Source organism: Salvia miltiorrhiza, chromosome 4 (assembly GCF_028751815.1).
Source record: "Salvia miltiorrhiza cultivar Shanhuang (shh) chromosome 4, IMPLAD_Smil_shh, whole genome shotgun sequence".
NCBI lineage: Eukaryota > Viridiplantae > Streptophyta > Magnoliopsida > Lamiales > Lamiaceae > Salvia > Salvia miltiorrhiza.
Window position 1 is genome coordinate 14670341 of NC_080390.1, and position 24617 is coordinate 14694957.

The window sequence follows — 24617 nt, forward strand, 5'->3', positions numbered from 1 at the left end:
AAGGATGAAGCCCAAGTCAGAACAGCGAAGTATAAAAGCATCATCAAGGCGGGATACGACAAGAGGGTCAGAGCGAGGAAGCTAGCTAAGGGCGATTTAGTCCTCAAGAGGGCCGATGCACTGAAGCCAGTGGGCAAATTTGAACCGAATTGGGAAAGTCCCTTCATCATCACCGAGGTCCTGGGTGGCAGAGCGTACACTTTGTCGGATCCAGACGGCAGAGCTCTCCCCAGACCATGGAATATCAACACCCTGAAAAAGTTCTATGTATAATGTCATTGACGACATACCAAATTGTAGACCGAATACTCTTTTTTCCCACTGGGGTTTTAACGAGGTTCGGGGCCATGATATCAATAAAATCGGATATGTGGTTCTAGGGAATTCCCTGATGTTGTCTCATTTACTTTAATTTATTGCTTTCCAAGTTGCATATTTTACTTAATATGTTCATGCAGAGCATTGCACATGTTACCAGAGGGGGGACTAGGGTATATACCCACAATTCACAAATTCAAAGCAAAATTGCTACTTGGCAAGACAAGGGATAAACAAAAATCAAATTTCTACTTAGCAAGTCGAGGGACAAGCGAAAAGGGCGGATCAAAGGAATCACTTTAATCGTAAGCCGCGAAAGTTGGTTGCACCCCCCGGGTCTTCCATGCTCCGCGCAGAGGGTTACTGTTGAATTGTAAGCCGCAAAAGTTGGTTGCACCCCCCAGGTCTTCTATGCTCCGCACAGAGGGTTACTGTTGAATCGTAAGCCGTGAAAGTTGGTCGCACCCCCCGGGTCTTCCATGCTCCGCGCAGAGGGTTACTGTTGAATCGTAAGCCACGAAAGTTGGTCGCACCCTCCGGGTCTTCCATGCTCCGCGCAGAGGGTTACTGTTGAATCGTAAGCCGCGAAAGTTGGTTGCACCCCCCGGGTCTTCCATGCTCCGCGCAGAGGGTTACTGTTTAACCGTAAGCCACGAAAGTTGGTTGCACCCCCCGGGTCCTCCATGCTTCGTGCAGGGTGTTCTTTTAATCAGTAAGCCGCGAAAGTTGGTCGTACCCTCCGGGTCTTCCATGCTCCGCATAGAGTGTTCCAGTCGGTAAGGAGGGAAGCAACAGAGCAGTGCAGCAGTGGGATGGCTCAAAGGGAAGTGACAGAAAAATCCCAGAAGGAGGAGTCAGAGAAATTCCCAAGGAAGCAGTCAGAGAAATCCTCGAATGAGGAGTCAGAGAAACTCTCGAAGGAGGAGTCAGAGAAACCACCAAAGCAAAAAGTTAGAAGAATTACGCTGTCAAAACCACCAAAAGGGAAGCCGATCAAAGGAATCATAAACACTTCAACAAAAAATAGAAACTCTATACCACACAGTGGGAACATTTGCCACACCTTGAGACTCCAGAATGCAAATTCACAGCAAACATAAAGCAACAGCAACAAAATAATACGAAAGAAAAATGGACGCAGAGCCAGAACAGAAATCAAAAGAAGCAAGAAGTCATAAAGAAAATTCATTAGTTACTCAAAAGGGGATGAAACTATACATCACAACTAGCAAGCAACCAAACGTCGACGAAAGAGTAAATTTACAAGTGTTTATAAAATTCAAGATTACAAAAAAATTTCGATAAAGGGGAGGAAAAAACAAAGGCGACTAAGAGGGAGGAGCAGAAGCAGCAGAATCCAGAGGAGCAGGGGCCGAGATAAGTGGAGCCAGCGGACAAACAGGAGCAGCAGCCTCAGAAGCCTCACCAGAGGGACCCCCTTCTTCAAACACCGGGAAAGTGCCCGAATCCCTCACCGCAGGGAGACGAGCCTCCACGTCTAACAACTTTAATGCCTCTTGGGTATATATTGTTTCATCTTTATACAGGGCATAAAGTTGATCAACGGCTGCAGAGGAGGACGCACGGTCTTCGAAGTCGGAGGCCTTAAAGCAGAGGGCAGAGGGGCTCCACACCGAACTACGTGAACGCCAGAGGACCAACACCAGCCTGGCCCCTCAATTGATTCACAAATTTTGTCAGGGAAGCGCAGAAGGAAGGCCAGTACATGGGGGCAGTGGGCGCCGGCTCGGAGCAGACCCCAAAGGTAAACTGGGGAAGGGCCTTTTCTAAGACCGGGTACCACCACCCTGGTTTCTCAGGGGAATCTGCGGCGATGCCCAACAGGCTGTTCAGATCCTCATCCTTGATGTTGTTCATCAAGGCCTCCATATCTAGGGCAGCGGCTTGTTCCGCTGTCGCACCCATCATCTCCGCCGTCTTCAATGCTGTCTGTTTGGTCACGTGGGTGAAGATTTGGGCGAACCCCTCTAGATAATCGGGGGTCTTCTGGAAGGCCGCCAGGGTGCCTACTAGCATCAAGCCCAGGAACTGCTGGCCCTGGGGTGATAGGAAAAACTCCAGGCGCTGGTCCCGGGCCCCCATCACGTAGCCCCAATTCTGGGCACCCTCGCAAGCCGCCTTCCAGTTGCGCCTGGATTCCCGGTGCTCCTCCAGGTACCTCATCCGGAATCGGACGATGTTATCATACCCCTCTTTCTTGGCCCTCTCCAGTTCAGAGGCCAGAGAGGCCTTCTCCACCTCGGCTTGGGTAAGTTTTGCTTTCAGCTCAGCCACATCTGCCTCGGCCTTGCTGTACTGCGCCACCATGCCCACGACCTCCTCATCGCGGCTCGCCGTCTGCTCCCTTTCTTTTTCCAATTCCTTCTCCAGTGCATCGTAGTCATCGATACACTGGATGGCCTCTCCCACCCGGGACTCCAGCTGTAGAGAAACGAAGGGAAAAGCGTCAGAGCAGAGAAATCGAAAGGTTAGTAGTAAAGTCATTAAAACAGGGTAAAAATGCAGGATACCTGAAGAGCCAACTGGCTGAGCTGGTTAGCCAGCGTCGACCGTTTCAACTTGCATGTAGTTTCCATATCCTTAGGATGGATATGGGAAAGCAAGGTATGGACGAAGTCTCGCCCCTTCAGGGACGAGATTGGCCTGGAGCCGGAAGCCTCCGATTCCCCCGCGGGCAGGGCCGGAACCTCACCACCCTCAACATCCACGGAGGCAGCCTCCGCTTCACCTGCTGACCCACCCTCTGGGTCCACGAACTTGCTGGCCTTATGCGGAGCCTTCTTGCGTCTTTTCTCCGCAAGGGCCTGCACAACGGCCTTCCTCTTTTGTTGGACTTGACGGGAAGCGGGAGTCGGGATGTCCCAGACCAGGGCGGATATGGGAACGTCATCATCAACGTCCACCGCAGGAATGGCGGACCCTCCACCAGCTCCGCCAGAGCCAGAGCCACCAACCCCCTGGCTGTCGGGGCTGAACAGGGACAAGACCTCCATGTTTTTCCCCTTGCCCGGGGGGAAGTGCTGCGCGGGAGTAACCTCCTCGGGGGCATCAGTCACCATCTGGGAAGTGTCTATCCCAGAGCCCTGCCCCTCATCGCCAGAGGGGCGATCAGATAGGAGCGTGGCTCGGCACTTTGATCTCCACGACATCCCTGCACACAAACACAGTTTTACCAACAAAACCAAGGTAATAAATAATTTACGCATATCTACTAACATTTGATTGTACCTATAGATCTGCGGGGATATAAAGAAAATAAGCCGGTGGCAGCTAAGGCCGGATTATTCTCAGCTAGCTCTTTACAAGGGAGGGGATCCGCTCTATTCATAGTATTAAGGGAACCTATCACACCTAAATCAAAATTTTGTCAGGGAAGCGCAGAAGGAAGACCAGTATACGGGGGCAGTGGGCGCCGACTCGGAGCAGACCCCAAAGGTAAATTGGGGAAGGGCCTTTTCCAAGACCGAGTACCACCACCCTGGTTTCTCAGGGGAATCCGCGGCGATGCCCAGCAGGCTGTTCAGATCCTCATCCTTGATGTTGTTCATCAAGGCCTCCATATCTAGGGCAACGGCTTGTTCCGCTGTCATACCCATCATCTCCGCCGTCTTCAACCTGTCTGTTTGATCACATGGGCGAAGATTTGGGCGAACCCCTCTAGATAATCGGGGGTCTTCTGGAAGGCCGCCAGGGTGCCTTCTAGCATCAAGCCCTGGAACTGCTGGCCCTGGGGTGATAGGAAAAACTCCAGGCGCTGGTCCCGCGCCCCCATCACGTAACCCCGATTCTGGGCGCCCTCGCAAGCCGCCTTCCAGTTGCGCTTGGATTCCCGATGCTCCTCCAGGTACCTTATCCAGAATTGGACGATGTTATCATACACCTCTTTCTTGGCCCTCTCCAGTTCAGAGGCCAGAGAGGCCTTCTCCACCTCGGCTTGGGAAAGTTTTGCTTTCAGCTCAGCCACATCTGCCTCGGCCTTGCTGTACTGCGCCACCATGCCCGCGACCTCCTCGTCGCGGCTCGTCGTCCGCTCCCTTTCTTTTTCCAAGTCTTTCTCCAGTGCATCGTAGTCATCGATACACTGGATGGCCTCTCCCACCCGGGACTCCAGCTGCAGAGAAACGAAGGGAAAAGCGTCAGGGCAGAGAAATCAAAAGGTTAGTAGTAAAGTCATTAAAACAGGGTAAAAATGCAGCCTCCGCTTCACCTGCTGACCCACCCGCGGGGCCGAGATTGGCCTGGAGCCGGAAGCCTCCGATTCCCCCGCGGGCAGGGCCGGAACCTCACCCCCCTCAGCATCCACGGAGGCAGCCTCCGCTTCACCTGCTGACCCACCCTCTGGGTCCACGAACTTGCTGGCCTTATGCGGAGCTTTCTTGCGTCTTTTCTCTGCAAGGGCCTGCACAGCGGCCTTCCTCTTCTGTTGGACTTGACGGGAAGAGGGAGTCGGGATGTCCCAGACCAGGGCGGATATGGGAACATCATCATCAACGTCCACCACAAAAATGGCGGACAATCCACCAGCTCCGCCAGAGCCAGAGCCACCAACCCCCTGGCTGCCGGGGCTGAACAGGGACAAGACCTCCATATTTTTCCCCTTGCCCGGGGGAAAGCGCTGCACGGGAGTAACCTCCTCGGGGGCATCAGTCACCATCCGGGAAGTGTCTATCCCAGACTCTGCGAGCTGCCCAGAGCCCTGCCCCTCATCACCAGAGGGGCGATCAGATAGGAGCGTGGCTCGGCACTTTGATCTCCACGACATCCCTGTACACAAACACAGTTTTACCAACAAAACCAAGGTAATAAATAATTTACCCATATCTACTAACATTTTATTGTACCTATAGATCCGCGGGGATATAAAGGAAATAAGCCGGTGGCAGCTAAGGCCGGATTATTCTCAGCTTACAAGGGAGGGGATCCGCTCTATTCATAGTATTAAGGGAACCTATCACACCTAAATCAAAATTGCTAGGTTTTCCCGGAGCGGGGGGCTTATAGTTGGTCCGAGACTCGTGCCATTGCAGTTCTTGGGCACCATATTGACGCCAGGTGCCCTTATTGGTTTTCACAAAACAGTAAAAGGACATTAAGCCCTTGTCATGGGAGTTGAAGGAATTGAGGAAGGTGGTGGGATAGGTCTTACAGGCAGCAAAACTATACAAGGGGTTGTGACTCAACCTAGAACACCTCTAGTTTGACTTGCAATAGAACAAGGACATCCTAGTGATGGTAAGTTGACCCAGTGTCATCTCTCAAGGAAGATCTTTAAGGGCAATTAATTATGTCACACAAAAGCAATAAACTAGGGATTATTAAACTAAAACATGGAAAATAAATTAACGTGAATTAAACTTAACTAGGCAAAAAGGAATTATTAACTAATGCTTGTAAACATAACTAAAAACTTAATCTTAAAATTATCTAAGCGTGAAACTATTAAACCCTAGGCAAGAATTAAATGAACTTAAAGTAAAGAATTAACTAGACAAATTGAATTTAAATAACTTCAATTAAAACTTCTAATCTAATCTAACTAGGCTGAAACTAAATTGCATAATTTAAAGTGCATAATTTAAATTGCAGAATTTAAAGAAAGCAAGTAAAAACAAATAAATAAACTTGATTAAAGAAATACCGTAAATCGTCTCGAGAAGTAATCTGTCATGTAATTACAACTCTAAACGGAAAACTAATCTAAAACATGAATTAAAAGAATTATACTAAACTAACTAAGAACTATAATCGAAACTAAAATTAAGAAAACATGTAAACCTAACTTTGGCTGCCTAACGGAAACTAAAGATTAGGGCAAAAAACGTTTTTACAATGAAAAGTATGGCCCTATTTATAGACTTCAAATTTCCCTAGATCACCATGGAAGTTTCCATGCAAAGTAGAACTCTAAAGGCAATAAAATCGTGCAAGATAAGGCAACTTCCAGCTGAACGCGTGCTCTGAAAACTCCTCAACTCTGGCGAAATTCGCAGCTCTGGTTGCATACGCTGGAAAGGTCAGCTCTGGCGAGATGGGCAGAGCTGGAAAGGCAGCTCTGGCGTCAAGTGCTCTGAAAAGTCCAGAGCTGAAAAGTCAGCTCTGGCAGTTGACTCTAAAGTCCAGAGCTCTGCTCTGCTCTAGAGATGTCTGCTCTGCTCTGGATGTTGGCTCTGCTCTGGATGTTAGCTCTGCTCTGGCGAGCGGGCCTTCAGCTCTGGCGCGGGCCTTCAGCTCTGGCCAGCTCTGCTCTGCACACCAAAACACCTAAAAAACACCAATTTCATCCAGAATTGCACTCTTCCATCTATAAAATCTAAATCTCTTGCAAAGCATAAAATAAACCATAAAACTCACCAATTTCCAGAAGATTAACTTAAAATATCCGCATTCAAACCCCAAAATTTAGCACAATTAAGCATAAATCAACCCCCCCCCACACTTAGCCTTTTTCTTGTCCTCAAGCAAAATCCATATGAATCCTATGAAGAGATTGATTTCAACAATGCTAAATTTCCATCCAAACATTCACAAAGTCAATTCAAAATTTTACAATCAACACACATCTCTCGATCATGCAAGTAACTCAAAGTTTAAGAAGAAACAAAAGAGTAATGTAAGCAATTCGATCAGACCCAATTCTCCGCTAGAAGTGAATTCCCTAATGTGATCGCCTTTATAATCAATATCACCCTTTTTCACACTTTGTGTGCTTAAGATTTCGACAGTTGAGCCATAATTCATGAAATAAAAATCATTTGGATGTAATCCAATGTCTTTTCACGTGGTTTCCCATGCTCATAGTTAGACTAGAGGAGCAGAGACTCAGAGCTGTCACGTTTCAGAACAGGCCAGATGTTTCAGAGCTGGCAAAATTAGATCTGATTTTCAGCGTTTTTCACAGATAAGATACGATCGTAGACAATCACAATGACAACACTCCTTCTAGCATCTACCGGACAAATCATGTTTTACTTACTTACAATCGTGTTGCAACCAAACTCATAATTCATTGCACAAACAAAAAACATATATCAAGAGTAAAACAAGAATAACCACCATTCATTCACAAACCCGAAATTCACATCGAAAACCGTCTCTTCTTCCACAAATTCATAAAAATTAGCAAGATTCAAAGACCAAAAACTAAGCATAGAAAGACTAATCTCACCCAATTGAAAATATAAGCACAACAAAACACCCCCCCCCACACTTAAGGCATGTCATGTCCTCAGGGCAAAAGAAATAAGAAGAGTGTAGAAAACGTCCCTGATTAGTGGCAATGAAAAACTGAAGCATCGTGAGAGGCAGGTGAATAGTGGAATTTGCGGTTTGTGCAGAGTAGAGAGGGGTAATGCTGGATCAGGGCAGCGCTGGCATTCGTCAGCGCTGACGGCAAAGTGAGAAAAGAATTGCAGCGCTGAAAACATGAACACCAAGAATCAAAGTATCCGCACAAGCAACCAAAAAATTAGGAAACACCAAAACAAAAACGGAAAACAAAGAACAAGAAAAACAAAAATAAAAACCAAACCACGGTAGGTTGCCTCCCACCAAGCGCTAGTTTTAGAGTCGCCAGCCCGACGTAGAGGACCCCTTAACCAAAATCTCTATGAAACGTCAGCTGAATTAGTCCTCGTGAAAGCACATCCTCCTCCAGTTCAGCTGCGGGTCCTCTTAATGAGCAAGCAGAGCTCATTGCGTTCATCATTCTCTCGAACCAAGAGCTCATTGCGTTCATCATTTTCACGGTAGTTGGCACCTCATGAACGGCATTAACGTCGATTGGAAGCTTGGCCAAAAACTGATCTTCAATGGCTTCCTCATCCTGCAAATTATCAAGAAAATTTTGTATAATTTTGTCCTCTTCCGGGCTGGTGCACATCAGTTTCTCCTTAGCAACATTCTGGCAAGTACTCTGCAGAGCTGGCGGACTACTCAAAGCTGAGCTCGTCAGTGCTAGGGTCGTCAGAGCAGACGGAAGAATGCCTACTCTGTCATCCAGTGTCAGAGCTGGATTAGGCAGACCTGGCGGAGGAATTTCTACTCTGGTGTCCAACTTCAGAGCTGGCAGAATAGTTAGGGCTGGAGCGCTTGGCAGAGCTGGCGAAAGACAGTTAGCTCTGAAAATTTCTACTTCTTCCTCATGGTCAGCAATCTCAACAAGAGAACAGATATGCATTGAGAAGTTAGAAATAATAGGCTTTTTAAAATCGGAGAATGTTACCGATCTACCAGACCCGGCCATGCTCAAAGTTCCAGAACCCACATCAATGCGCGTCTGGGTAGTAGCCATAAAAGGCCGACCAAGTAGAACAAGTTGCCCATTCTTTCCTATAATGCCTTGCCCTGCTTCGAGCACAACAAAATCGGCTAGCACCGTGATTCCTCTCACCATGACTTCAACATCTTTTAAAATACCACGAGTGCTACAATTTGCCCCATCAGCTAGTTGAAGTCTTATTTTCGTACTTTTAAGCTCGTCTTCCTTCCTGCCCAATTTCTGAAAAATAGCATACGGCATCAAATTGACTGCCGCACCCAAGTCTAACATGCCCGTGAATTCTCCAGCTCGACCCAAACCAATACCAATAATGAAACTCCATGGATCTTCTTTCTTTGACAATGGTTGGGTTGGATCAACAATTGATGGTGGCAGAGGCGGGCTGGGCTTCGGTGGTTGATATGGCGTACTTGATTTGTGAAGTTTCTGCTCTGGCCTTATCAACTCTAGTGCTCTCCTCTGCTTTGTCATCCTTCTCCTCTGGTCTAGCTGCCGAGTCAGAGCTGACTCTCTCCTCTGCTCTGGTTGTCGAGTCAGAGCTGACTCTCTCCTCTGCTCTGGCTGCCAAGCCATAGCTGGCTCTCTCCTCTGCTCTGGCTGTCAAGCCAGAGCTGGCTCTCTCCTCTGCTCTTGTCGCAGCCCGTTTCCCAACGCTAGTTATAGCGGGTACGAGAATCGATACGACTATTTTTTTTAAAGAATAAAAGATAAGATGTATAGGTCAAACATCAAGCGGAAGCTCGCATCAAAGGTGTTAAGAAAATCATCATAAATGAACCCAATGGTAAAATCGTCAACATCGTTATAACTTTTTAATTATCAGGAATTTCATGAACAAAAACAAAACGGGTATAGCTCATTTTTCATAAGGAAGCCTAAAATCAAGAGTCTCACAGCAAAAGGCGTAACAATTATATGTATGAAGACATATAACCGCGAGTATATTGCTTGATTAGAAAGGAATAAAGTATCATTTCACTAAGGTTTTATTAACATCAGAAGGAAAGCAAAGTGCAATCTTTAAGACTCTAACATCAGAGGAAATCGGCAAAGAACTTCATCAATGAAACCATTCCCACCAGCACTAGTCCAATCTCGCTCCATTGCTTAGCCTGCATATTTAAAAATATATGCAGGGCGTGAGTAGTAATACTCAGTGGGCAAACGCCGGAAAAACATCAAAGGCGCTCTTAGAGCTATATGTTTGGAACTTGCCATATCATCAGCAATACACATAAATAAGTTATCATCAAAGAATTTGTGCATGCAGTTTTCATAATCATAACATCATAAAGAAACGATAGCGCTATCAAAGTATTCATCATGCATGTACCACATCTATAACTCATCATTATCGGTACTGAGAAGTAGGCCTCTGTGCACAACCCGAAGACGGCTCACAGTCACCTCTGTGCACAAAATCCCGCTTATGGCAGGACCGAATTCGTCTCATCAGTAGAGGGTAACATACAAGCTCAACATCAAAAATTGGCAAGTCAAACAGTTCTTAAACTTCATTTATCTCAAATCATTTGATAAACTCATAAATATCATCATCAATCATTTTAGAAAGCTCATACGATAAATGTATACTCAAAATATTGCCCACCTGTAGTCCTTCGCTTAAGCTCGGATAGGAATAGGTGACTTACTTCTTCGTCTTGCTCGGATCTTCATAAATCATCAACATCATCACGAAGGTTCATGTGATAAAACAACCTTAGTTAGTACTCAATACTGAAATCCAACCTCGTCTCAATAATAACTTCTCACTCAACGTCTATTTACCCAGTAAAACTAAATCCCTAGGCATACTCGACTTCTAAGGATTCCCACGTCTTACTCTCGATTTAACTCTCAACTCGGATCATACTCATAGCAGTCAAGCACATAGGCATGCATAATCACATAAGCATACAACTTCACATAACATCACAACAAACAAACATAAGTTTGACTCGGAGACCAGAGCAGAGAAATGCTCGGTGGTCAAGGTGGAAAAACTCAGCAGAGCGGAGCGGAGCAGCTCGGCAGAATAGTGGAAAAATACTTGCCAGGGCAGAGGAATCAACTTGCCAAGGCAGCGAAATCATGAACTCTCTGGCATAGCAGCAGAGAAATGCCAGAGGAATGACGAACTCTCTGTCGCCAGAGGAATCAAATGTCAGAGGAATCAAATCATCAGAGGACTCGGACATCAGAGGAATCAGACCTCAGAGGAATCAGACATCAGAGGAATCGATCGTCAGAGGAATCGAATTCAGAGGAATCGAACTCACTGGCAGGGCAGCAGGGAAATGAATTCACTGGCATGCCAGCGGGGAAACGATTTCTCTGGCATACCTGGGGAAAAGATTTATCAGGCATACCCGGGGAATGACTTCTCGGCTGAGTAGAGCAAGCCTCAAGACAGAACGATGCAGTCAAGAGCAACTCGAAAACTCATCCACTTTATCATTCTCAAAAATCATCAGACACTCTCCAACATCGAAAATACTTATCATGCATCATCATAACTCACTCACGAACTCTTCAACTCTAAAATCATCAAAAACACGTAACTCTTTTCATGCGTTCTTACTCCACATCAAAACATCATTCAAGACATAACTTACAGATTTTTCCCAAATTCATAAATCAAACTAAGTTTTTCAAAAACTCATATTTCAAGACTCGGTTTTGTAAAGCGCATCTTAATCACTTCAAATCATCGCGTATAACGCACAAATCATCACATATAACACATTTCTCATCTCGGTTTAAGAAAAGAAAGATTTTTAAAGGGTATGAGCCCAAGTTTTCGAAAATGAAGAAAATGGGGGAGGGGAAGTTTCTCACGCTTAAAACATCTTTTTACACACATATATCACCACATACATCTCACAACTAGTCTAGATCCAAAAGATCAGAACACTTACTCAAAAGTTTCAAGAAAAATGACGTCTTTTCTCGATTTCTTCAGGTTATAACTCCACTAAACTTTTGGAAACAAGCGTAGAAAGTGTTTTAGGCTTGTTTTAGCGGAGTATTATCACACAGTTAGGACTGTAACAGCTTGAGCTTCGTCTCAAATGGAGGAGAGAGAGAATGTAGTGAGGGAGAGAGAAGAAGTTGAAGGGCCGAAAAAGATGAGAATGACAGAGAGAGAGAGAGAGAAACTCTTCGGTTTTAACAAGATTCTTATTCCTTAAGATAAGAAGCATTAAATGCTCAAATAGTATCTTGTCTCCCCCTTAGCAGCAAGTCTCATCCGCCAATTATCCACATGTGGGAAAAGAGATTATAAAAATTGGTAGTGAGTGTGGGAATGTGTGCGGTGGTAATTTAAATCATGTACTACCACAATTACTCAAATACAGTGCACACGTATCAAATAAATCACATAACGTTAATTAAAAGCTCACACAATTGTCACATAACAACAGATCAACACTCGTCATTAATCTAATTGTCACTCTTAGCTTAATCCTCTTTATAGTGATTCTCAATCACTACCCCGACTCTATCTCTCGTCTTTCATTTCAACTCTAAAACAATTATCATCTCCATCTCAACTCTCACATCATCCTCAATTCTATCAATATCTTTATTCTACTCATATTACCATCTATCGATAACTCCCTCTCGATTTTGGTAAGCTAGTCTTTAACTCTCAAGGCCCTCAATAGTGTTTCAATACTATTTCAAGGTAACCAAAATACAGGGTGTTACATCATCAAGGGTTCTCTCCCTCTCTTCCTCGACTCTATGTCAAACTCATTATTCCTATTTTTCTTAATAGGACAGTCAATCTCTGATAACTCGGTATCCGGAAATTCTATTCCCGGTGGTCAGAAGTAAAATAGAATCTCAACTCAATTCAATCAACATCTTTAACTCGACTCGTTTCTCAAATCTCATCATTCCAATTCCATCATTGGCTTGTCCACTCATAACTCTATTAAAAGGAAATCTGTCTTCTCTGGTCATAAAAGAAAATCATCTCGCATCTCGACATCTCAGTTTTCTCAATAGTGTTAAAACACTATCTCTCAACATAAGGGAAAAGTATGGGGTGTTACATCCTACCCCCCTTAAAAGAAATTTCGTCCCGAAATTTGAGTTATTCATCTCCGGGATAAAGCTCTGGGTACTTCTCTTTCATCTTCTCTTCAAGCTCTGGGGGAATACACTCCCGCTAATTCCAAGTAGTCCATCAAATGTGACTATCAATTTCTTCTACGCTTCCCAAACTTCGCTTTTTAGCCATTTGGAATTTTGTGCTTTGTCGCTGTTAGAGTTTATTGGAGATTGGCTATTTTGTGACTGCTGCTTTAAACATCTGCTTACAACCCTCTTCTCCTCAAGTTCCCATGTTGACTCTCTTTTGGCCGCGATGTCTCCATTGGATTTTCACCAAAGGAATCGACTTGTTCCTTAATTGTTGGATTTCCCGGTCCAGTATAGCATCAAGCCTCTCTCTTCGTGACTCAAAACTGGTACCAGGGACACTTCTTCTTGATGGATGACGTGTTTTGGATCAAACACTTACTTTCTCAGTTGAGAAACATGGAAAACGTCTTGGACGTTCGCGAAGCTCAGAGGCAACGCTAGTTATAGGCTACTTGGCCTCTTCTTCTAATACATCATAAGGTCTTATATATCTCGGTTTAAGTCTTTTCTTTAACTCGTAAATATGAACCATCACTTCTAATCATCTGACTCAGCAGAATCAAGTAATGACTTCTCTGTCAGAGCAGAGGAATCAACTCCCCGACAGAGGAATGAATTCTCTGCCACCGCTTTGTCACGGACGATGCTTGGATCTTTTCCATCCTCGTTGGGGCTTTCCCAACCTTAGGGTCATCAAAGGCAATAACTGGTTTCGCCGTGTCACGGCTCATCAGGGGAACGACATCAGCTCCCCAAGATTGGGAAAACTTACATCACATAAACATCATTTCTAACTTCCAAAGAATCTATCAGTGATTAGTCAACTGTCGGATTCCTTCTCTCGATTTTGCTAATCGATGACATAACTCTTTGTACTTACGTCTTCTTTATTCATAATACTTCAGCAGTCTTCTCTCGAGTTCTGTCCGCAGTGTCAGCGGAGGAATGGTGATTTCCCTGCCAGAGCAGAGGAATCACTAGTCAGAGCAGCGAAATCAAGAAGCCAGAGGAACCGAATGCCAGAGCAGCGAAGTGAATCGTCAAAGAAAAGGCTTCCGCTCTGGCGCAGCTATCTCATCACGCCATAAACTTATGTTTATATCTCAGCGCTTTCGTCTCATCAAAAGTATAACTCTAATGCTCAATATCTCTATCTACCATCATAACTCCATCTCATCTTAACTACAATCTCATATCTCAGTACCGTAGTACTCTCTATAGTGTCTCGACACCCGAAATAGCTCCTTCACATTTTAACACGTCAAACATCTTTCTACGAAAGATGCCATCTCTCGCTTCTTAATCTCTGATCAAGCATCGTTTCTGTCTTGGCGCGTATTCATACTTTCCGCATTTGTGATGTTAGGGTGTCATGAGCTTCGCTCGTGATTTCATGCTTCAGCTTTTCTTATTAGGCACACTAAGTCTCTTTCTTTAAACAAAATGGCATTATTCGTCGCCTCTTGTTAATTCTCTACTTTCTCGGTTCGAATCTTCATTCGCAACCATTCCATCTTTTACCCTTCTCTGCCAGAGCAGAGAAATCGTGATTTCTCTGTCAGAGCAGAGGAATCGGCGCCGGCTCTGTCCAAAGCAAAAATCGCTCAACACATAGCTTTCTTGACAGAGCAAAGCTTCTCGGTTGTAAGTCTGGTGTAATATTCAGTGCAGAAATTACTATTTCTATCGTTTGTGGGGGTATCACTACCTCCAAATTCATCTTCTCAAATTCCTTGATTAGGTTCACTCTTCGAGTAAGGAAAAATCCTAACTTTCCCTGATTCTCTTTGCTTAACGCGTCAGCTACAACGTTAGCCTCTCCAGGGTGATAATTCATTTCACAATCGTAATCCAAGCTGTCGGTCTGGGGTAATCCCAATAAAGTCTTAGGGAAAAACATCTTTATACTCACGCTTGACTGGTATCATCAACGTTTGCTTTGGATTTGTCTCTCTCTGGCTCGGATATACAACATACGTGGTGGTATCATTTCTCCGCACGAACTTCCTTGCTTGCAGTGCCGAGATGATCAGCGTCTTCTTCCTATTTTCTCTCAATACCAATGAAGGAAGTAGGTTCTTGGCCAGGTGGCTGAAAAGATATCCGTCTCTCCTTGCATTGTACCTTCACATGGTTTTTCTCTAACCAGTCCATTCCAAAATTTATATCCAAGTGCCACATAGGCATTAATCTCAAGTTTCTCGCCTCAAGCCTAATCGGTCTTAACTCGAATTCTAAGTTAGGGCACACGGATGAAACCGTAGTGGTTCGGCTTATGGGTGTGATTACCCTTTAGAGGTTGTGGAACAGGCTCTTCATTCGGTGTTGAACAAAATATTATGGGCATACCCTTCAATACGTCTATACCTGACAAATTTCCTCGATTCTTGTCCGGTGCTTTCTGCTCAGGCTGCGAACAGTCTCTGGTGATGAGGTTGATTCGCCTGCGGGGCTGGCAGTTGCCTTCTTGACTGACGTGGTCGAAAGGCTGGCTGTTGTCGCTGTGGTGGAGGTAACGGTAGAGTTCCCTCCATTGCTTTGTGTTGCGGTCGAAACTGACTTGGTTGTCCTCCGCTTCCATTTTACTGACGATTCGAACACTGGTTCCTGTAGCGCCTGACCCTTCCGCAGGTGTAACAGCTGTTCTGTCTCATCTTACATCATCTCAAATGTAATTTATTGCTCTTCGACAAGGCGACATCCCTCGTGGTTCTTGAAGGTTTACTGCTGTTGAGGCAGTTGGGCCAACATAAGGCCGTTTGTCTCAGTTCTGATATTGCGGTGGCGCATTCTAACTCTGCCACGGCTTCTTAAGGCCTTGACTTCGGTCGTCTCATTTTCTCTTTCCTTCATACTCTCGTTCATAAAAAGATAGATGGCACGTTCAAGTGCTCTAATTCATTTGGGGTGCTAAAGCTCAAATCACGTTCTCTGACTGCCTTGCCAGTTCCATATTCAAATGCTCCATTTAGTGCTTCAGTGCACATAACCGCACTCTGACTCATTAAATCATCTCGTACTTCTTATCTCAAACCTGATCGAAACAATTCTGACATCTTCTCGTTCATCTCTTCTCGATATGTGGCATACCGAACCAAGTCGCGAAACTGACGTTCGTAATCAGCTACGGTTTTATTGCCTTGTCTCATATCATCAACTCTATTTTTTTCTTTAATCGGTTTCTCTTTCTCGATAAAGTTTAAGGGGACATGTACCGACCTTAGAACAAATTCTCATAACTCACAAATCATCAGACTCTTACTCAATCATCATACTATTCTCATAACTCGACATCAAAGACATATTTCATGTCTATCATCGTAACATCAGATTAAAGCTCTACTCAAGCATAAGAACTCTCTGGTCATCGTCGTATAGACATATAAGAAAGTTTTCTCTTTCGAGAACTCTCACCAAATGCAGGTCATAACGGAAATAAAACATCCCGTAATATTATGCCGTTGCTACTTCCATACTAGTCGTCATCTCAGTCTACTATCGTGGAAAACGTCATCTGTTCTAATCTGTCATCTCGATCTCCTTGAGTTTGCTACTGCCTATTCTGGCTTAGCATCACTTATTCTCATCCTCGAAATAGTTAGCTTTCTACATACTTGGCTAATATAAGGGAATCCATAATCGAACTGTTGTGCTCGTCCCGTAAAGATATATTCTACGACTGCTCCCATAACTCATATTTTCTTCCAAATACTCTTCTCGTTATGCCATCCTAGTTACCTAGACATTCCTAACTCTTGTCGGATGTGGTAGTGTAACGCCCCCATCCCTTGCGAATAGGAGATGCTACCAAAAATATTCATTTATTTCATTTCTCTAATGTTAATTTAAGTATAGGATATAAAGAAAAATAGAAAAAGAATTCCCTTTTTGATAATATAGTAATCTAATAAATATTACTATTAAAATTAATAATACTTAACCAATGAGTTATTAAAATATACTATATGTGTAATAGAAAAATTATCAAAATTTTATTTCTCTTTTCCAATATAAAAAATATGTAACGGAAGCTGTAAAACTACAATAATAATCCTGCCAAAACACTATATATATATATATATATATATATATATTTCAAAGGCAACGGAAGTTGTAAGTTATATAAACGACATTCAATAATAACTTTATCTAAGCATCATATTTATATATATAAAAAGATGGAGTACATACAAAACCATCAAGTTTAAAAGTATAATTAACGTGTTCGAGGCACAGCTCGTAACTACACATACGGTAAACAAAATATATATATATTCGGTCACAGCCGTCATCAAAATGCATGATCATAAACCAATATATATAAAGTCTCGACCCACCAAAATTGGAAGAGGCTAAGTTGGTTAGTAGCAAGATATATTTACCAAAAACAGCAACATATAATACTTCATCATATAATAGAACGGGAGAATGTGGAGCTCCATGTCTGCCGTCATGCCGTCAACTCCTTAATCTGAAAAGAATCATAAATAATAGGGTATGAGTGTGCAAGCACACTCAGTGGGGTAAACACTGCAAGCAGTTATAACCAATTGTGTAATGAATCATAACATGTTGAACTCTTATAATTTTTCACTTAGCTGACATCTTGTGAGACTAGTCTCGGTCCCTTGTGGACCTGACCCCTTGTGGGCCGTTCAGCTCTTTGATCCCTTGTGGATCCGACCCCTTGTGGGTCCCATTAGTTCATATGAATGACGCACAACACAACAATGATTATAATCATGTAACAACTACGCTTACAGATAAAAGTAAACCCCACCTTAAGTGATTGAATTCAAACCTCTTCAAGCTTGCTTCGGTTGTCCTCCTCGAGCCTTGGATGCGCCGCTCCTAGCACTTGAAACACTTTAAACTTAGTTTCATTACAAGCACTTATTCTTGAATAAGCTCTCATTTCTTTAAACAATATTTTTAATCTCTCTTGAATATATTCTTGATAATTCTACAATACACTTGAAGCCGAAGACCATATTTGAACATTTTATGAATCTACAAATTATAAATTCATAGTTTCAATTACTAGTATAAATTATACTAATCAAACTTCATTATAATCATATAATTTAATTATATAATATACCAAGTTTAGATCACCATAATCTTTATAATTTATTTCAATTCTTGGCTAATAATATTAAAAGCAAATGTCTTGATTATCTATTTATGTGTTCAAGGTGAAACAATCATTAAAATCTAATTCAAATTCCCAAACAAAAAATAAAATAAGAAAAACATATTAAAACTCATATTCGACACATATGGAACTACATCTCGACGTCTATTCTGGCCAATTCGACCTTAGATCTCAAGAAGAAAACCTATGATTAGAACGTCTACGACATGAGCTACAAAACCCCTAAACTTATTCTCCCTCACGACATCGATTTGACGCCGGAAGGTCGACTCAAACTCGCGCGGAAACCTTCGCGCACAGACCCGACACCCTGACTTGATTGGCTCATCACTCCCTCGTCCGGTGTCGGATTGACGATCCGAAGGTACCGCTGGAAAGCCAACGACGATAGCTTTCCAATGGTACCTATATTGATGGGGTTTGATGACAGAAAACAGATGAAAAACGGATCGCAATATACGACCCTGCTGCTGTCAAAAACAGGGGAATAAAAACACAGCAAAAGTCATGCCGGCAGCCACCACGCCGCCGGAACTACTGTTCCGGTAATCCCTCCTCCTCACTCACACAACAGACTCCATCCCACCAATATCTACTCAAGACCTTTAGCCATCGATTAAGAAGAACAAGAATGGAAGAGAAGTGCAAAACCCTTTCAAATTCAACAAACAAAATCGAAGAAACAAGAATTAGGAGAAATTACCTTGATGGCTGCAGTAAATCGATGAGTGGTGAAGATGGAGAAAAGAGAAAAGACGCAGGGGAGAGAAGATAGGGAAATTTCCAAATCATAAGCATATCCTTATATATATACATGAATTATCTATTAAAAAATCTAACTTATACAATAAAAATCTAACACTTTATAAATATTTTAATGCTATTTGCTAATAAAATCTTAGATATTTTTATCAATAGCAATTCTAGAATATTCAAGTTTATTCATTAATATTATATGACTTATTACAAAAATCCTTAATATTTTAATATTAAATCAATTCTAGAATATTCCATTTACTTATACCCCTTTTTTTTATAAACAATTTACATATTAATATCTAACATATTCTAGAGTTTTCATGTATTTTATTTTACTAATCTTACTCTTTAAGATTTATTTATAAGAAATTTTAATTTTGCTAGGGCGGATCCTCGCTCTAAGTCGGACAACCTGTACAACATTTTAAAATCAAATCCGTTAGTTTTAATAACGTCATAAAATATTTAACTTAAACATAAACATCTCTAATATATTGTAATTAAATTATAAATAAATTAAACAGGTTCGGGGTATTACACCCTACCACCCTTAAAATAATTTCGTCCTCGAAATTAACCTTGCAAGTCTTTAAAGTGAGGATATCGCGCTAAAAGGTCGTCTTCTTTCTCCCACGTTGCTTCTTCTGGTCCGTGCCTACTCCATTGGACTTTTACTAATGGTACTAATCTATTTCTTAAGGTATGAACCTTTCGATCTAAGATGGCAACAGGCGTTTCCTCATAGGTTAAGTCAGGAGATATTTGGAGACTCCCACGAGAAATGATGTGGCTTGGGTCAGAAACGTATTTCCTAAGCATCGACACGTGGAATACGTTATGTACGCCTGCTAGGTCTGGGGGTAAAGCTAAGCGATAAGCTACGCCCCCTATCTTTTCAAGTATTTCAAACGGTCCTACGTATCGAGGTTGTAACTTTCCCTTTTTGCCGAATCTAATGACTCCTTTCATCGGTGCTATCTTCAAGAATACTTTGTCTCCAACCTCGAAATGCACGTCTTTTCGTTTTGCATCGGCGTAAGACTTTTGACGATCTTGGGCTATCTTGATTCTTTCTCTAATTTTTGCAATTACTCCAACTGTTCTTTCAATGATCTCGGGTCCCAAAATTCGTCTTTCTCCGACTTCATCCCAGTGAATCGGTGATCGACATCTTCTTCCATAAAGAGCTTCAAATGGCGGCATCCCAATTGTAGCTTGGTGGCTATTATTGTACGCGAACTCGACCAATGGTAAGTGTTTCTCCCAACTTCCTCCCAAGTCAAGCGCACAAGCACGAAGCATATCTTCTAAGATTTGGATAGTTCGTTCCGATTGTCCGTCCGACTGAGGATGATAGGCCGTGCTGAAATTTAACTTGGTGCCTAAGGCTGAGTGAATGCTCCTCCAAAACTTAGAAGTGAATCTTGTATCTCGATCTGACACTATTGACACTGGTACTCCATGTAGCCTTACTATCTCATCAATGTAGAGTTGCGCCAATTGATCCATGCTATAGGTCATCTTTACAGGAAGAAAGTGGGCTGATTTCGTCAACGTATCAATAATAACCCAAATTGCATGATGGCCTTTCACTGTGCGAGGTAATCCAACCACAAAGTCCATAGCAATTTTCTCCCATTTCCACTCGGGAATCTCGAGCGGGTTTTGTAATCCAGAGGGGTGTTGGTGTTCAGCTTTTACCTGTTGGCAAGTGATACATCTTTCTACAAAGCTCCCAATGGATCTCTTCATGTTTCGCCACCAAAAGATCATTTTCAAATCCTTGTACATCTTGGTTCCACCTGGATGCACGGAGTATGGAGTATTGTGTGCTTCCTCAAGTATCTCCCGTCTGAGCTCTTCATTATTTGGCACGCACAATCTTCCTTCGTAAACGAGTGTTCCGTCCTCTGTGACTGCGAATCCTTGGATGGTACCTTCGAGTGCTCTCGTCTTTATTTTGCACAAAAATTGATCATCTTTTTGCGCCTCTCGAATTCGATCTCTTAGCATTGGACGGACGACAAGTGCAGCTATAACTCCTGATGTGGTGTTCGGCGGTTGCACCACTTCCAAATTAAGCATCTCGAATTCTCTAATAAGCTTCTTCTCGCTAGTAGGTAATGTGGCAAGATAACTTTTTCGACTTAACGCATCAGCAACCACGTTCGCCTTTCCAGGGTGATAGTGGATTGTGCAGTCGTAATCTTTAACTAACTCTAACCACCTTCTTTGGCGGAGGTTTAACTCCTTTTGAGTGAAGAAATATTTGAGGCTCTTGTGGTCGGTGTAAATTTCGCACTTGCTGCCATAGAGATAATGACGCCATATTTTCAATGCGTGCACAACTGCTACGAGCTCGAGGTCGTGAGTCGGGTACTTCTCTTCGTGAGGCTTCAACTGCCTTGATGCGTATGCCTACGACCTTACCATGTTGCATCAATACACATCCGAGCCCTTGCTTTGAAGCATCCGTATAGATAATAAAGCCTTCAGCACCATCGGGTACTGTCAAAACTGGGGCTGATATTAGGCGTTGTTTAAGCTCTTGGAAACTCTTCTCACATTGGTCACTCCATTGGAACTTTTCATTCTTACGCGTTAGCTTTGTTAACGGACCGGCAATTCTCGAAAATCCCTCTATGAATCGCCGATAGTACCCAGCCATTCCAAGGAAGCTCCTGATCTCTTTCACGTTGGTTGGCGTTTTCCAATTACTTACTGCTTCAACTTTGGACGGATCTACTTCTATCCCTTTCGGTGTAATCACGTGTCCGAGAAAAGCTACTCGTTCCAACCAGAATTCACATTTTTGAAATTTCGCATACAACTTTTCTTTCCTCAAAGTCTCCAAGACGATCTTCAGATGCTCCGCGTGTTGCTCCTTGTCTCTCGAGTATACAAGGATGTCGTCAATAAAAACGATCACAAATTGATCAAGGTAGGAATGGAAGACGCGGTTCATTAAATCCATGAAGACGCCAGGTGCATTGGAGAGTCCGAAAGGCACGACTGTAAACTCAAAGTGGCCGTATCTCGTCCTAAACGCGGTCTTGGAAACGTCGCTCTCTTTGATTTTGAGTTGGTGATATCCCGATCTCAAGTCGATCTTCGAGAACACGCCCGCTCCTTTCAATTGGTCGAATAAATCTTCGATTCGGGGCAACGGATATTTATTCTTGATCGTTAGCCTATTCAATTTACGATAATCCACGCACATTCTTAAAGTCCCGTCCTTCTTCTTCACGAATAATACTGGAGCACCCCAAGGAGATACACTCGGTCGAATGAATCCCTTGTCAAGCAATTCTTGTAGCTGAACTTTAAGTTCTTGTAATTCTTTAGGTGCCATCCTATAGGGTGCCTTCGAGATTGGAGTTGCTCCTGGTACTAAGTCGATGGTGAACTCGATTTGTCGGTCTGGAGGAATCCCTGGTAACTCATCAGGAAATACATCGGCATACTCTCTTACTATAGGCACTTCAGAAACCTTACTTTCGTTGGGTAGTGTTGTGGTCATACTAACTAGGTACCCTTGACAATCTTTCTTTCTTAGCATCTTGATTGCCTTCATCGCGGTTATAATCCTTGGATGAGCTGTTGTTCGAGCACCATAAAAGATGAGCTTCGGTTCTCTAGGGCGTTGAATCTCCACCTTTCGCTCACGACATCTAATTGTTGCATTATTCTTGCCCATCCAATCCATGCCTAAGATTATATCAAAATCTCGCATTTCTAGGACGTGAAGATCGGCCTCAAGCTCTTTCCCGTTTATGTCTATCTTTATACCCTTCGCTATCTTATCGCTCCTAATAATTTTTCCCGAAGGAATGCTAACCTCTAGTGCGTCGCTATTATCGTAGGAGACTATACTAATCTTCGAACAAAATTTCGTAGATATGAAGGAATGGGTAGCTCCCGAATCAAATAGCACCAAAGCAGGAATATTTGAGACTTGAAGTATACCTGACATGGTGTCTGCACCGTCCTCGGGATCGGGGTCTCCTTCTGTCATGGCAAAGACTCGGGGCTTCACTTTCTTCATAGGCTCTTGAATATTCTTTTGCGTCTCCTTCTTGTTCTTTGGACAGTTATATGACATGTGTCCTGGATCGCCGCAGGAGTAGCAGACGTTCTTCCCACGCCAACACTCGCCTATGTGGAATTTATTACACTTTAGGCATTGAGACTTCTCATTACTTGATTTGGATGATGCAGATCCTGTTGAAGAACCACGTGTTGGTTGCCATTTCTTGTTTGTTGGAGCATTTTTCCCTTTTCCAAAATCTTCCCATTTTCTCTTTCCAAATGAGTCACGGTGTTGTTGATCTTTGATCTCTAGTTGCAAGCCATTGGAGACTGCTTGAGCTCGGTCGATAACTTCTCTATAAGTTGGCAATCTCAAGGCGGATATTATTCCACAAATTTCAGGTCGTAAGCCTTGCTCGAACCGACGCGCTTTCTTCACATCCGTGTCGACTAGGTATGGTGCATATCGAGACAATTTGTTGAATTTTCTCTCATAGTCGACTAGCGTCATATTTCCTTGCTTGAGATTGAGGAACTCGGTCTCCTTTTATGTTATGTAGGATTGAGGAAAATAGCGATCCATTATCAGCTCCTTGAAGTCCTTCCAAACTAAAGCTTGGCGTTGTTCAAGTGTCAACGTTCGAGCATGAGATTCCCACCAGTGGCTTGCTTCTTCGGCCAATTGATAGATCGCACACGAGACTTTTTGCTCTTCACTATAGCCCATAAGCTCAAATATTCGTTCGAGCTCACGAATCCATTCTTCCGTGTCTTCAGGCCCTTCGGTTCCCTTAAATCTTGGTGGTCCCATCCTTCGAAACTGTTCAATAATTTCAAAATTCCTTACTCGAGGTTGTCCAGCATTCATGCCACCCTCCTGTTGTTGCTGCATAAAGCCTTGGAGAGCTAGTAGAAATTGAGCAAAATCAACCCCATTGTTATTCACAGGTGGGGCTCGCTGCTCATCTTCCGGAGCGCGTCGCGGGGGCATTATCCTTTAACCAAATCAAGATGTTAAGAACCTAAAGTCAATGTCCTAACGGTTATATTTCGAGGACTAATTCTATTAGAGCATAAATCTATGTAATATAAATCAATCAAGATCATTGAGGAAACTTCTATTTCTTTATTTAAAAACTTATTCTATCAAACTTTATCATTGATGTGTCGGAAATTCAAAACATAGTCAGTAATCGTATCAACTAAGTATTAAAATCATTCTTTGTCCCTTGTGGACACACATATTCTTTCACATTATTCAAATTGATACGATCAAGCTTTCAATTTTTTTTTTTCGACACGATCATTTCATACTCACACCATAATTTTAAGCAAAATAAAATTATTTAATAAATACATATTACCTTGGAGTCGGCATAGAGCAGCAGCCACGAACCACATTCTCTCCCGATTCGAAACATGTCATAACAACTCATATATTACTAATAATTATATTTCAGATGCAAGTCTACAGGAACGTAGACCTGCTTCACTTAAGGTGGGGTTTACTTTTATCTGTAAGTGTAGTTGTTACATGGTTATAATCATTGTTGTGTTGTGCGTCATTCATATGAACTAATGGGACCCACAAGGGGTCGGATCCACAAGGGATCAAAGAGTTGAACGGCCCACAAGGGGTCAGGTCCACAAGGGACCGAGACTAGTCTCACAAGATGTCAGCTAAGTGAAAAATTATAAGAGTTCAACATGTTATGATTCATTACACAATTGGTTATAACTGCTTGCAGTGTTTACCCCACTGAGTGTGCTTGCACACTCATACCCTATTATTTATGATTCTTTTCAGATTAAGGAGTTGACGGCATGACGGCAGACATGGAGCTCCACATTCTCCCGTTCTATTATATGATGAAGTATTATATGTTGCTGTTTTTGGTAAATATA

At 43.0% G+C, this 24617-nt stretch overlaps 1 long non-coding RNA gene across 1 annotated transcript; it reads right to left on the reverse strand.

The window, feature by feature from the left end:
• Window positions 1–16901: 16901 nt before the first annotated feature.
• On the reverse strand, window positions 16902–17958 carry LOC131019772 (uncharacterized). Its single transcript, XR_009100445.1, has 2 exons — window positions 17550–17958; window positions 16902–17240 (listed from the first exon to the last, which is right to left on the reverse strand). It is a non-coding gene; the product is annotated as an uncharacterized LOC131019772 (long non-coding RNA).
• Between the last annotated feature and the right edge of the window lie 6659 nt (window positions 17959–24617).